Raw genomic sequence first — 14,416 nt, 5'->3', positions numbered from 1 at the left:
GTTCCTGACACTTGTCGCATGGTCTTGGTTATAGTATGTATGAAAATGAGACCGGATGGTCACGGTTGGAATGCCCCTGTTTAGATATGCGCTGTTAAGCTATTCAAGAGTAAAACAGTTTTTACGTTCGGAGTTCGAATTTCGGCGAGATCAACTTTATCTTTCATTTTTGGGGGTCGATAAAATAAGTACCAGTTAAACACTGGGATCGTTGTGATCGACTTACCACCTCTCCTTTGCGGGCCTAGTGCCAAAATTTGAAAACGAAAATGGTGAGCTGGTAGAATCATTACCTCGCCGGGCAAAATGCTAAAAAATTATAATATTCCGAGATGGATGGAAGCACTCCGTCGGTTACGACGACGAGGGTCCGGTTGATCCGAATCAACGGAACAGCCTGCCGTGAAATTAACGTGTAAGTGGCTGAGCACTCCACAGACATGTGTACCCTTAACGTAGTTCTCGGGGATATTCAGCGTGACACTGAGAGTGACAGGCCGGCCCTTTGAAATACAGGTACAACAGAAACAAGAAGAAAGAATGAGAAGAAAGTTGTGGTGAAAGAGTACAGCAGGGATCACCACCATCCCCTGCCGGACCTCGTGGAGCTTTAGGTGTTTTCGCTCAATAAACACTCACAACGCCCGGTCGGGGAATCGAAACCGCGATCTTATGACCGCGAGTCTGTGCCCTAACACTGGGCCATTGCGCCTCCACCAATATTCCGAGATACACTAACGTGGAATAAGACGAAAGGATCATGGCTGGAATACTTTCGATGGTAAATTTTTCTCGATCGAGATTAAGCTGGCGATGGATGATGGAGTCCAAACACCAACAGCAATAATAACAAGTGTAGATCTTCTTAACTGTTTTGGGTATTGACTAACACTATGACCCGGCGTTGCTGGGTCTAGTGCTAGTGCTTGTTGTTCGTTACCGGGTCGTAGTAAAATTTCTCACTAAATCAAGAGCTAAGTTTCTTATCACATTTCAGCCCGGACCAGTTTTGTTGTTTATGTAATTAATATTTTTGTTGAGAATAATAAATATTCATTGGACTTCGGTTTTCACACCTCGATCGGCATAATCATGGGAAATTTGCGGGACTGTGCACATGCCATTAGTCGGACAAAAAAAGGAGGCAGAAGAAAGCGGAAAACTTGAATTTGGCCGCAAAATACCTTATGGGTATAAGGGGTCGATTTATCAATTTTTTTTAAATGGCTTTTGGGGTTGACTGAGGAAATGAAAAGTTCTTCACGTCCACCCTCAGACAGTTTTGAAAGCCCATAGAAAATGCGAGCCTTTTACGTGAAGAACTGTGGATTTGTATAAAGGATACACAAACGCACAGACACACAGATACACGAACATTTTGCCTTTTATAGATATAGAGATTGTGTTTAGATGTTGAATCGTGGTTAGCTAACTATATACAGACGAGCATATTCGTGAATTTTTACTAATGGATAAGCACACAGACTTCCGTCGGTTGCTCATACACTTCTATATCTTGTTTTATGAGAAAGGTCAATGTCTATAACCTCTGCAGGTCATTGCAAAACTGCTGAGTTCAATGTGGTCGATGTCCAGCCTGACCATCTGCTGGTCGATACCAAAAGGTCGTTGACAGAGAACGGACTGGCAGTGGGTGGTAATTATTCCACTGAAAATGTCTGCAAATTATTGAAATCTGTTCAGGACACTCAAAGAACTGGTAAAAGTCTTCGATCTGGAATTAAAAGAAAAAGAAACGTTATATTAATCAATGATACGGACACAAGGTCACGTGAGTTGGAAGGCAGTTTTATGTGGCTGTGTGTATGTGTATGTGTGCATGTGGGCGTGCGAGTGTACGTGTGTGTGAGTGTGTGTGTGTGCGTGCATGTGAGTGTGCGAGCGTACGTGAGTGTGAGTGTGTGTGCGGGCGGGAACGTGTGTGTTTGTGTGTGTTTGTGCATGTGTGTTTGTGTGTGTGTGTGTGTGTACGCGTATGTGTTTGCATGTGTCTGTGCATGTGTGTGAGTGTGGGTGTGTGTGGGGTGCGTGCATACGTGTGTGTGTCTGCGTTTATATGTGTATCTGTGTGTATGTGTGTGTGTGTGTAAGTGAGTGGGTGTATGTGCCTGCACGTGTATGTGCGTGTGTGTGAATTTGTGTATGAGTGTATGTGTGCGTGTGTACGTGTGTCTGTTTTTTTTGTGTCTCTGTGTGTATGTGTGTACTTGTGTGTGCGTGTGTGTGTGTGTGTGTAGCCTATAAAAAATTATTGACCGATATTTACTTTATCGACAACGAAAGCATGCAAGCAACGTTTCACCTCGGAAGGATTTGAATACAATCATATTTCTCTTATTTATTTCAGTCAGTTACTGTTGCCTTATTGGGGGCACCGTCTTGAAGGGCTTTATTAGAAAAAAAATTGACCCCAGAATGTTTTAAGTTTGGTAGGCGTGGCTTCCCAAGCACATGGGGCCGCGTTCAATCCCACTACGTGGCACCTTGGGAAAATATCTTCTAGTATAGCCTCGGGCCGACCAAAGCCTTGTTAGTGGAATTGGTAGACGGAAACTGAAATAAGCCCGTCGTATATATATATATATATATATATATATATATATACTCTTTTACTCTTTTACTTGTTTCAGTCATTTGACTGCGGCCATGCTGGAGCACCGCCTTTAATCGAGCAACTCGACCCCAGGACTTTTGTTTGTAAGCCCAGTACTTATTCTATCGGTCTCTTTTGCCGAACCGCTAAGTGACGGGGACGTAAACACCAGCATCGGTTGTCAAGCAATGCTAGCGGGACAACACAGACACACAAACACACACACAATATATATATACATATACGACAGGCTTCTTTCAGTTTCTGTCTACAAATCCACTCACAAGGCATTGGTCGGCCCGGGGCTATAGCAGAAGACACTTGCCCAAGATGCCACGCAGTGGGACTGAACCCGGAACCATGTGGTTGGTTAGCAAGCTACTTACCACACAGCCACATGTATTATATATAATATATATATATATATATATATATAATATATAAAAATTTTAATACATATTAAAATTGGCCTTTCATCCTTTCGGAGTCGATAAATTAAGTACCAGTTACGTACTGGGGTCGATCTAATCGACTAGCCCCCTCCCCCAGAATTTCAGACCTTTTTGCCTAGAGTAGAAAAGAATTGTTTCTTCTCGCAAACTCTATCCATGCTGCTCCAACACACTCAACTATTAACCTAGAAAAAGAAACGACATTACGCTACCCTGTCAAAGAAAAGTTATTTGCGTGGAAGAGTCATATTAACCTTTTGGTAACACATTTTCTTAATTACTTCAGGTTCAGAAGACTGTTTCAGATGGTGTCACTTTGAAAATAAGCACAAACCCAAAATCCATTACGTTTCTGGCAGAAAATCAAATTCTTCAGAACGTCTTACATACACTTTGATGTCAGTTACTAAATTTGTCACTCATTGGTTTATACTTTATTTCTGCAATGTTTCGCTGCCTATATTTTTATAGGGTTATGAAATGAGAAGTAAAATTTCTTCCGTTTGAAACTACTTCTCATCATGTTTGCAAATTTCGAAATAATAAAAAAAAAATTTTTTTAAACTTCATTTTACTGAAAGTTTCTCAAGAGATCTCTTGACAGCAGTATGACAAGCAACAAGACAGAATCATATCGCATACCAATATCTAAAACCAATTCTTTCTTTCTTTTTATTCTTTAGATCAGTCAAGTTTTTAACAGAGATTAAGGATCCCGTTTTAAGTAGCTACTCCTAATTACTGACTTTTGAAAATATTTCTCAAGAGATTCGTAAAGACGCAATGGAAAAAATATGTCTCATTTCGAATATTGTTCAAATTATATTTTGATTTTCTTGCTGACGTTACTACAACACATGAAAGAGCTTTTTCTTAATTTGGAAGGAGTTTTCACTTCTTCGTTAGGAATAAATTTTCAAACCTTTCAAAGTTTTTCTTCTACTCGTTATAAATCTGCTGGGGAATGACACATGCGCAAACACACGTATGTTACTATTCGTTTTTGGAACAGTGAATCTCGAAGTTCACATCGAGGTATAAATAATAACATGTAGATATTGTATTGAGAAACCCTTTGGAGTCAAAAAAGTCGAACCCACATCTCCTGAAACATGCCAGGCGCTCTATCAATGGTTCGTTTCCCAAATGGAGCCTTAAACTTTTTCAGTTTAAAGGGTATTTTTCAACACAGTATTTACATGCTATTATTCATAACATTATGATTGATTCTTAAGGATCGACGAGCTGGTAGAAACGTTAGCACGCCAGGCGAAATGCTTAGCGGGGAATTTCGTCTATCTTTTCGTTCTGAGTTCAAATTCCGCCGAGGTCGACTTTGTCTTTCATCTTTTGGGGTCGATAAATTAAATACCAGTTGCGTGCTGGGCCGATCTAATCAACTGGAACCCCCCCCCAAAAAAAAACATTTCGTGCCTCGTGCCTAGAGTAAAAAAAAAATATATATACAGATATATATATATATATATACATACCACAGGCTTCCAGACAAATTCCGTCTACAATATTCTCTCACAATGCATTAGTTGCTCTGGGTCTATAGCAGAAGACTCCTGCCCAAACTTCCACATAGTGGAAACGAACTCGGAACACCCAACTGTATGCAAAGGGAACTTCTTAGCAACACAACTATATTTGTTTAATTTATTATGGCTGATAAATAACAAGAGCACAACTTTGGTGCATAAAAAAGAAGAAATCCATATTAGATAGCTGGAGAGAATATCGCAACGAAATCTGATTGTAATTGATATGAATAAATGGGAGTTTAAGCATCAAAGAGGTTCTGTTTTGTGTTTTGCACTTATTAACTTAGCGTATCGCGAAGATAAATGCGTATTGCGAATTGATTATGACATTTATCAAGTTGTCAGCTAGATCCTGTGCCAAGTAATTTAGGTGTGATAAATTATCAAAGTGCTGAGATTATTACAGAAAAACAAAATCAAACAGAACAATAATAACAACATGAAAACAAGGGGTAGTAGCCTAGTTTCGATCAAACACTGCGGCTATACATTAAATATATATTTGATAAGGGGGCTCATTAAAACCTACATTAGCGGACTGTGTGCCTTCACTAAATTCATATATCTTTTTTGGGCTATTCGCTTTCCTTCGAGTAGCTGTTACTGTACATACATTGCACTATGCATAAATTACCTTTATTTTTGACTATTTTGCAGTACATATTTAGCAGGATAAACGAATTCTTTGCCAAATTTTGTCCGATACGTGTAAGCTAACATGTCAATCAGAAGCTCAAAAATGCGTGACGTGTTCATGTGAAACCTCATAACTCTGTCAGTTTTTGTTTCTCCAGCAATCTTCTTAGCATGGTATACAGAATCCGAAAAGGATAATTGTTTTCTTCGACTATGAAAGCATATATCGCTCGCTTATTGCTATTTCTAAGCAACAACGAAACGGCACTACAGTGGTCAGCGTTATTTTTATTCTTTCTATGCTACACGAAAAAGTCAAACGATGATATCTGTTGTTGCTGCTATTTAGTTTCAGCCAATGATTTTTTAAAACTGCGGTATTCGAACTAACGAGGCAGCTCCTGAAAAGACGGAAGATCTGCTAGAAGTAGCAGTTAAACCTTATTCAAATCAAGCTACATTGTTTAAAGCAGTGCTTTTCAAACTTTTTTACTGGAGCGGAACCCCAAGGAAACATTCCACTGGCTCGAGGAACCCCTGTGCAATAATTTAATAGTTTTATGCACACATATCTGCACAGGAGAATCAAAAATTACTGCCGATTTTAGCAGTTTTGTAACTTTTTGCGGAACCCCTGGACTGTACTGGCGGAACCCTAAGTTTCCGCGGAACCCTGGTTGAAAACCACTGGTTTAAAGGAACAAAATAGTCCTAGAAACAGGGTGTGGGGGAGAAACAAAATCAAAACAATCATTGATTATAATATAAGTATTGTCATTCAGAGCAAAGCAAGGGTCAACAACAGCAACAGGAGTAGCTGTGTGGTAAGTAGCTTGCTTATGAACCACATGGTTCCGGGTTCGGTCCCATATTTAAGAAGCTCTCTCGTTAGCTAGAGTACTGCATATATCAGATACACACACACACACACTCACCACAGCCACCACTACCACCATCACCATAACAATCGCATTGATATAAAATAAGTACCTGGGGTCGATGGGTTCGACTAGCCCTTCCCCAAAATTTCGGTCCTTTTGCTTATAATAGAAAAAAATTAAGATATCCAGTTAAAAGTGCGAGCTGACTTAATCGCTACCGCACCGGAAAAAAGTTTTAATTGAATTTCTTCCGAATCTTTACATTTCAAGGTCAAATTCTGCCGAGGCCGACTTTACATTTCTCCCTACCAAGAACGATAGTGAAAGTAGGTAATGGTTAAGCAATGGCGATGATGTAATGGTCTTCCTTATCGACTCGAATTTGATGGTTCTGTGCCAAAAATTAGAAACGGGGATTAAAATATATCGATTATTAATTGGTAATCCGACCGGAGGCCTGGTTAGAACCTTTGCAAAGACACCAAGAGGTATCAGCTATGTATACTCTTTACTCTTTTACTCTTTTACTTGTTTCAGTCATTTGACTGCGGCCATGCTGGAGCACCGCCTTTAATCGAGCAACTCGACCCCGGGACTTATTCTTTGTAAGCCCAGTACTTATTCTAAGTGATGGGGACATAAACACACCAGCATCGGTTGTCAAGCAATGCTAGGGGGACAAACACAGACACACAAACATACACATACATACATATATATATATACATATATCCGACAGTCTTCTTTCAGTTTCCGTCTACCAAATCCACTCACAAGGCTCTGGTCGGCCCGAGGCTATAGTAGAAGACACTTACCCAAGGTGCCACGCAATGGGACTGAACCCGGAACCATGTGGTTGGTAGGCAAGCTACTTACCACACAGCCACTCCTGCGCCTATGTATATTGATTTCTTTTACAAAATCGAGTAAATAAAACAACACACACAAACACACAGAAACAACAAACAAATAAAGCAACAAAGAAATATTGTCAAACATAATATTTTGTTTGTAAACAAGGTAAGAAAAGTGTGTTTTATTTCCTTTCCGAGTAAACAATCCAATGTTTTATTTAGAAAAAAAAATATTCCAAAATTTTAAAATCTTGTTTTTGATTAATAATTCATAATTCTATAGTTTTGAACAATAATAAATTCAATGCACATACGTTAGCCATTTATTTAATTAATTAATTAAGCTATTTATCCTTTTATTTTCTTACTTGTTTATTTATCTACTTACTAATTTGTTCATTTGTGTTTTTCTTTTTTTTACAGCAATTATCATTGCTTGTTTTAAATCTCGGGAGCTAAACTTGCATTGAATAACATCAATACCATTCGTTGCATCATTTCTGGCTTGTGGCGCCACCTAGTATTCTAATAATACAAATGTCATTTGAATAAGATCTTGTAATTCTTTGTTATCGTTTTCTGTTTTTGTTTTTCTTTTTTTTTTGTTGTTGTTTTCTTTCGTTTCCTTTGCGATTCCTTTGAGAATATCATAAAGATGTATGCTACGGCATAGCGACAGTGTAATTCCAGCTGGGTGGTCACCGTTGGATAAACAATACAGACAATGCGATGTTTGGAGTTTGAGAATAGCAGGAAACAAAATAAACACACACGCACGCACACACACACACACACACACACACACACACACACCACACACAGACACGCATACACCCATACGCACAAACTCACGTACACACGCACACACCTACATATAAGCATGCGCATGCACAAACACATGTCTGCAAACACTGAGGTGTATGTAATTACGTTGTTTGTTAATTAGATGAGTGTCCACGAATATGATATCATAATGATGCGTTTCAAGGTTCGATTCTACAGCGCCCCATCTCGCTGCAGTGTTTTCAGGCATAGCCAGGAATCCCTGAAAGGCTTCCAGATAGCATTTGGTATATCCCCACCCCTACAATTGCTGGCCTTGTGTCAAAATTTGAAACTAATATGAAGAACTCAACTCGGTATGAGTTTTTCTATAACTCTGTCCATCTATCTATCTATCTATCTATCTATCTATCTATCTATCTATCTATCTATCTATCTATCTATCCATCCATCTACATATGTATATACATATATATACATATATATTATATATATTATATATATATATATATATGTGTGTGTGTATGTGTGTGTGTGTGTGTGTGTGTGTGTGTGTACGTGCGTGTGAACATAAGTAAGTTAAAGAATACGAAGCTGAGTTTAATATTCATGTTTTCATATTCGGAATTAGCAGCAGTTAAGCTTAATATTGAAATAATCACCCAAATTCTTCAATTATTTCAGGAAAGTATTTAATTTAAAAACGTTTTTGGAATCGAAATTTATGAAAGAAAAATTTTGGTTTACAAAAGAAAAGGAAGCATTTTGGAATAAAGCATTTGAACACTTTTATGATGAAACCAATCTGAAACGTAACTTGTGAACTTGAAGTCGTAGCGTGCAATTTTTGCCTCGGCATGACATGACAGAATATATAAAAATATATACAAAAGACCTTTTCTACAAGGCATAAATGCTTCGCACAACTTGTTCTTATCACAGGATTTCGAAGCAGAATATGCATATGGAAATATATTATCCCAAAGAAAAAGAAAAAAAGTATTAAAAAAAACGGTAAAATAAAGAAAAACCCACCTTATCTATCACACGTTGTTTTTCCGAATTTTAAGCTAGTTGACAATACGACGAGTATTTTTAAATGAAAAATGTCAAATCTTAGGAAAGTATTAGTATAAAGAAAATTGAAGCATTGTAAGCAGATATCTAAGGAAAATTCTCAATAAAGAATACAAAAATGAAAAAGTTCCTAGTTATCTATATAACACTCGAAATCGCGAAAAGCGAAATAAAGACTAAACCTCCTTTGGGTATTTTTCAGTTTTCACTCACTAATTCTTTTGTGAAAAGGAAAAGCTATTCTCTCGTTTACGGCTTCTCTGAAAATGGATGATTTTTCTTTCACTTAAGTAAAACACTGCTTTTTAAATATTCTTACAGGTGTCACATAAGATTTCGTATTTTCCGTAACAGATAAATGCATATAAGTATTCAAAACCACCTTCTCGCACCCTTACCTCTGTGTGTGTGTGTGTGTGTGTGTGTGTGTGTGTGTGAATAAAAAATGAGTGAAAGAATAAAATTTCGGTTTCATTTTCCTGATTTCATATTCGGAATTGATGGTAGTTAAGATTTATACAGTGGAGGCAACATGGCCTATTGGTTAGAGCAGCGGACTCGCGGTCGAGGGAGTGCGGGTTCGAATCTCAGACCGGGTGATGCGTGTGTTTATGAGCGAAATGCCTAAGATTCGAACCCACGGTCTCTCTCGACGCGAGTCCGCTGCTCTCATACACATATATATTATATATATATATATATATATATATATATAATATATATGTTTATATATATATATATATATATATATATATATATATATATATATATATATAATATATATATACACAGTATGTATATACACATGTATATATATATATATATATATATATATATATAAAAGGGCTTAGTAAAATAATTACTTTGCCGCATACGAACTCGTTAGAATAGCAGCTAAAAAAAAACTATTTCTAACACTTAAAGAAAACCTCTCTCATATAGTGCTTGCTCAATTCAACCCAGAAAGTATGAGGGTAGAGACATTAAAAAATCAAATGCAAAGGTTATTTGAGTACGTACGTTTCAAGATAGCCAAATTCGACCCTTCTCTCATCAGCTCAGAATGCCCTTGTTTGAGTTTGAAAAAACTGAAAATGGGAGCATACCCTTTCGGCTGTTATCGCTTCTGAAGATCTGTTCCCAACTAACAGTGCTAGCTAACTCAAATATGCAAGAGAAAAATTTCTGTTCTCCCCTTTCCACCAGCGTGGGTTAAAATCAGCAACACTACGCTTTTTTTCGGTAAAATCCAAGACAATTAAGTAGAGAGAGATGAATTTAATTTCAACAATTGAGGGTAAAATAATTAATTAATTAATCAATTTCACCAAGTATTCAGTATGCAAAGGGACCATTTAAGGCAAATTCAAATTATTACATTATATAAAAGGGCTTAGTAAAATAAATTACTTTGCCGCATACTGAACTCGTTAGAAATAGCAGCTAAAAAAACTATTTCTAACACTTAAAGAAAACCTCTCTCATATAGTGCTTGCTCAATTCAACCAAGAAAGTATGAGGGTAGAGAAATTAAAAAATCAAATGCAAAGGTTATTTGAGTACGTACGTTTCAAGATTAGCCAAATTCGACCCTTCTCTCATCAGCTCAGAATGCCCTTGTTTGAGTTTGAAAACACTGAAAATGGGAGCATACCCTTCGGCTTGTTATCGCTTCTGAAGATCTGTTCCCAACTAACAGTGTAGCTAACTCAAATATGCAAGAGAAAAATTTTGTTCTCCCCTTTCCACCAGCGTGGGTTAAAATCAGCAAACACTACGCTTTTTTTCGGTAAAATCCAAGACAATTAAGTAGAGAGAGATGAATTATAATTTCAACAATTGAGGGTAAAATTAATTAATTAATTAATCAATTTCACCAAGTATTCAGTATGCAAAGGGACCATATATATATATATATATATATATATATATATATATATATATATATATAAGAAAATGTTTGGTGTTGAGTTTCTTCATTTAAAAAGCATCTATTCGAAATGTCATTGCGCAGTTTCAAATACAATGAAGGTAGGTTACAATCATTCCCATTTAAATTTCATATTTAGGAAATATCCAGCCATTTTGTTGTATAGATAATAATGTTTACAATATCAAGTGAGTGTATGTATATATGTATATATATATATGTTTATATTCCAACGACGGATTTCATGATCTCGTTTAGTATTACATACCTCGCACAAAAGAAAGGTCACTTGTATTGATGCCGTGATATCTTGATAAATGTGGTATTAAAGTATTTCTACACAGTTTTCTTTCCTTAAAATGTGTATGCATCGTGTGACAGACTCTGTACACGTACACGTAAACACACATACACACACACACACACACAGATAAACACACACGCGCGCGCACAAACACATACACACACGCACACTAACACGAAGGTGAATAAGAAAGCAATGCGAACAATAATTGCTTGCATTACTTTCTTCCTCACCTTTCTACCTACCTACCCACCTACGTACCTACCTGCCTACCTACCTACATACATACATACATACATACATACATACATACATACATAACATATATGCATACACACACTCACACACACACACACATATATCTCTTTTACTCTTTTACTTGTTTCAGTCATTTGACTGTGGCCATGTTGGAGCACCGCCTTTAGTCGAGCAAATCAACCCCAGGATTTATTCTTTGGAAACTTAGTACTTATTCTATCGGTCTCTTTTGCCGAACCGCTAGGTTACGGGGACGTAAACACACCAGCATCGGTTGTCAAGCGATGTTGGGCGGACAAACACAGACACACAAACACACATACACACACAAACACAGATACAAATATACATATATAGGAGGGCTTCTTTCAGTTTGTGTCTACCAAATCCACTCACAAGGCTTTGGTCGGCCCGAGGCTATAGTAGAAGACACTTGCTCAAGTTGCCACGCTGTGGGACTGAACCCGGAACCATGTAGTTGGTAAGTAAGCTACTTATCACACGCCTGTGAAGTAGAAGTATGTCAACAAAAGTTTCTGATGATTGCAACCAGTAAAGTATTAAACAATAAACATACGCACATACTATAGTACACACACACACGCGCTCGCGCGCTCGCGCGCACACACACATACACAAACGCATACATATACGTACACAAACTTATACATATATCTATGTAAAATTAGCCATTATATTATGAAAGACAATGAAGATCACAACGGGAAACGTTATATAACGGGATCAATATATACAACTAAGAAAATAAAAAATAACAGTAAAGAATCGCGAAAACAAAATAAGACGTAAGGGGGCGAAGGAAACGAAGTTATTTAAATCATTTATTGTTCCTGTCGCAGGCAATTTATATTTTCATTCATCAACCAGAATATTTTATAACGTATAAGATATGGTGATTGACTGATCCACTGTGTAGGAATGGAAGCTGGGAAGGAAGTACAGCGTGTAACTTTACAACCTGAACAGTTGTAAGAGGTATTGAAATTGGCTGTGAATATGATAAGACAATGATAAGGCGGCGAGCTGGCAGAGACTTTAGCACGCCGGGCGAAATGCGTAGCCGTACTGCGTCCGCCGTTACGTTCTGAGTTCAAATTCCGCCGAGGTCGACTTTGCCTTTTATCCTTTCGGGGTCGATAAATTAAGTACCAGTTACGCACTGGCGTCAATATAATCGACTTAATCCCTTTGTCTGTCCTTGTTTGTCCTCTCTATATTTAGCCCCTTGTGGGCAGTAAAGAAATAGATATTTTATGTAGCCTTATTGCGTCTGCCGTTACGTTCTAGGTTCAAATTCCGCCGAGGTCGACTTTGCCTTTTATCCTTTCGGGGTCGATAAATTAAGTACCCGTTACGGACTGGCGTCAATATAATCGACTTAATCCCTTTGTCTGTCCTTGTTTGTCCTCTCTATATTTAGCCCCTTGTGGGCAGTAAAGAAATAGATATTTTATGTAGCCTTATTGCGTCTGCCGTTACGTTCTAGGTTCAAATTCCGCCGCCGAGGTCGACTTGCCTTTTATCCTTTCGGGGTCGATAAATTAAGTACCCGTTACGGACTGGCGTCGATGTAATCGACTTAATCCGTTTGTCTGTCCTTGTCTGTCTCCTCTGTGTTTAGCCCCTTGTGGGTAATAAAGAAATAGGTAAATAAGTTTGGAGCGTAATAGATGTGAGATACGCGGAGACAACGACGACGACGACAATAATAAATACGGAGGTCGCTATGACACTACCACCACCATCACCATCATCAATAACATCAGTACCAATAACTACTAAGAGAACACCAACATCAGCAACAACAACAAAGACAGCAATTCATAACTGCGTGAATCTTGGTTATAACTGTTGCTCTCACCCGTTTGTTATCGTATTATTCTTTTATTCTTTTACTCTTTTACTTGTTTCAGTCATTTGACTGCGGCCATGCTGGAGCACCGCCTTTAGTCGAGCAAATCGACCCCGGGACTTATTCTTTGTAAGCCCAGTGCTTATTATATCGGTCTCTTTTTGCGGAACCGCTAAGTGACGGGGACGTAAACACACCAGCATCGGTTGTCAAGCAATGCTAGAGGGACAAACACTCACACACAAACACACACACACACATACATATATATATATACACATATACGACAGGTTTCTTTCAGTTTCCGTCTACCAAATCCACTCACAAGGCATTGGTCGGCCCGGGGCTATAGCAGAACACACTTGCCCAATATAACACGCAGTGGGACTTAACCCGGAACCATGTGGCTGGTTAGCAAGCTACTTACCACGCAGCCACTCCTTATGTGCAAAATTTGTTATTAAGAACACCAGAAACCTCTTGGCTGGTGCTCTACGGTTGCTGTAAGGGATAATATTTCATAAAACACCCGTTTAGGTTTAAAAAATCAAACACATGTAATCCAGTATCGGGCTCTGCCCAAGATTTTAGGCCTTGTAAATAGCAGAAAGGATTATCTTTACTACTGTTTATTGAATATTGGAGAAGCTATTTATAAAATCTTTTGGGTCTTAAACCACATTCTCAGAAATCAAAAGCTAATGGTACAACTGGTGCAGAAGACTTCTGAAGTTATTTTCCCTATCAGAGCCACAACCGATTTTCGAAACTCTTTCAAATAATGTTCTGTACCGTAGCCAGTTCTTAATATAGATAATTTTTCCTCAAAGTGTCTATATTTTTCTAAACAATAATCTTTACTCTCTTCATCGCCACCGTGAACGCTCCATCATTTGCGCAATGTGGAGATTATACCAGCGGCATTGCTCAAACGATCTTAACTTTAGAGTTAGAATTCATCCAAGGTTGGGGCTACATGCCGAATGCCCTCTACACAATTCAGGATTACAACACATAAATTCACTGCAATACAATTTCTTTTCCTCAGCTGGCCCCGTTCTATTTAGCATTATCCCAAAATAAATCAAAGAAAAAGATCCCATCACTTTCAAACGAAACCTGAACAAAATTCTTCTAGGGATACTAGATAAGTCACCTATACCTGGACACGCCTCAGTCAACAACTCCCTACTTGAATGAGCAATGA

The 14,416-nt window shown here is 38.0% G+C and overlaps 1 long non-coding RNA gene across 1 annotated transcript in view; it reads left to right on the top strand.

Annotated features, from left to right (window-relative positions):
* The first annotated feature begins 14,365 nt into the window (after positions 1-14,365).
* LOC118761212 overlaps positions 14,366-14,416 on the top strand; it is a 4,742-nt gene continuing 4,691 nt past the window's right edge. The window contains exon 1 of the long non-coding RNA XR_004997216.1: positions 14,366-14,416. This exon is cut by the window's right edge and continues 40 nt beyond it. This is a non-coding gene — a long non-coding RNA (uncharacterized LOC118761212).

This window comes from Octopus sinensis, unplaced genomic scaffold, assembly GCF_006345805.1.
Source record: "Octopus sinensis unplaced genomic scaffold, ASM634580v1 Contig10692, whole genome shotgun sequence".
Lineage (NCBI taxonomy): Eukaryota > Metazoa > Mollusca > Cephalopoda > Octopoda > Octopodidae > Octopus > Octopus sinensis.
The sequence above is the reverse complement of the archived record's forward strand: the minus strand, read 5'-3'. Positions and strand labels throughout refer to the sequence as shown.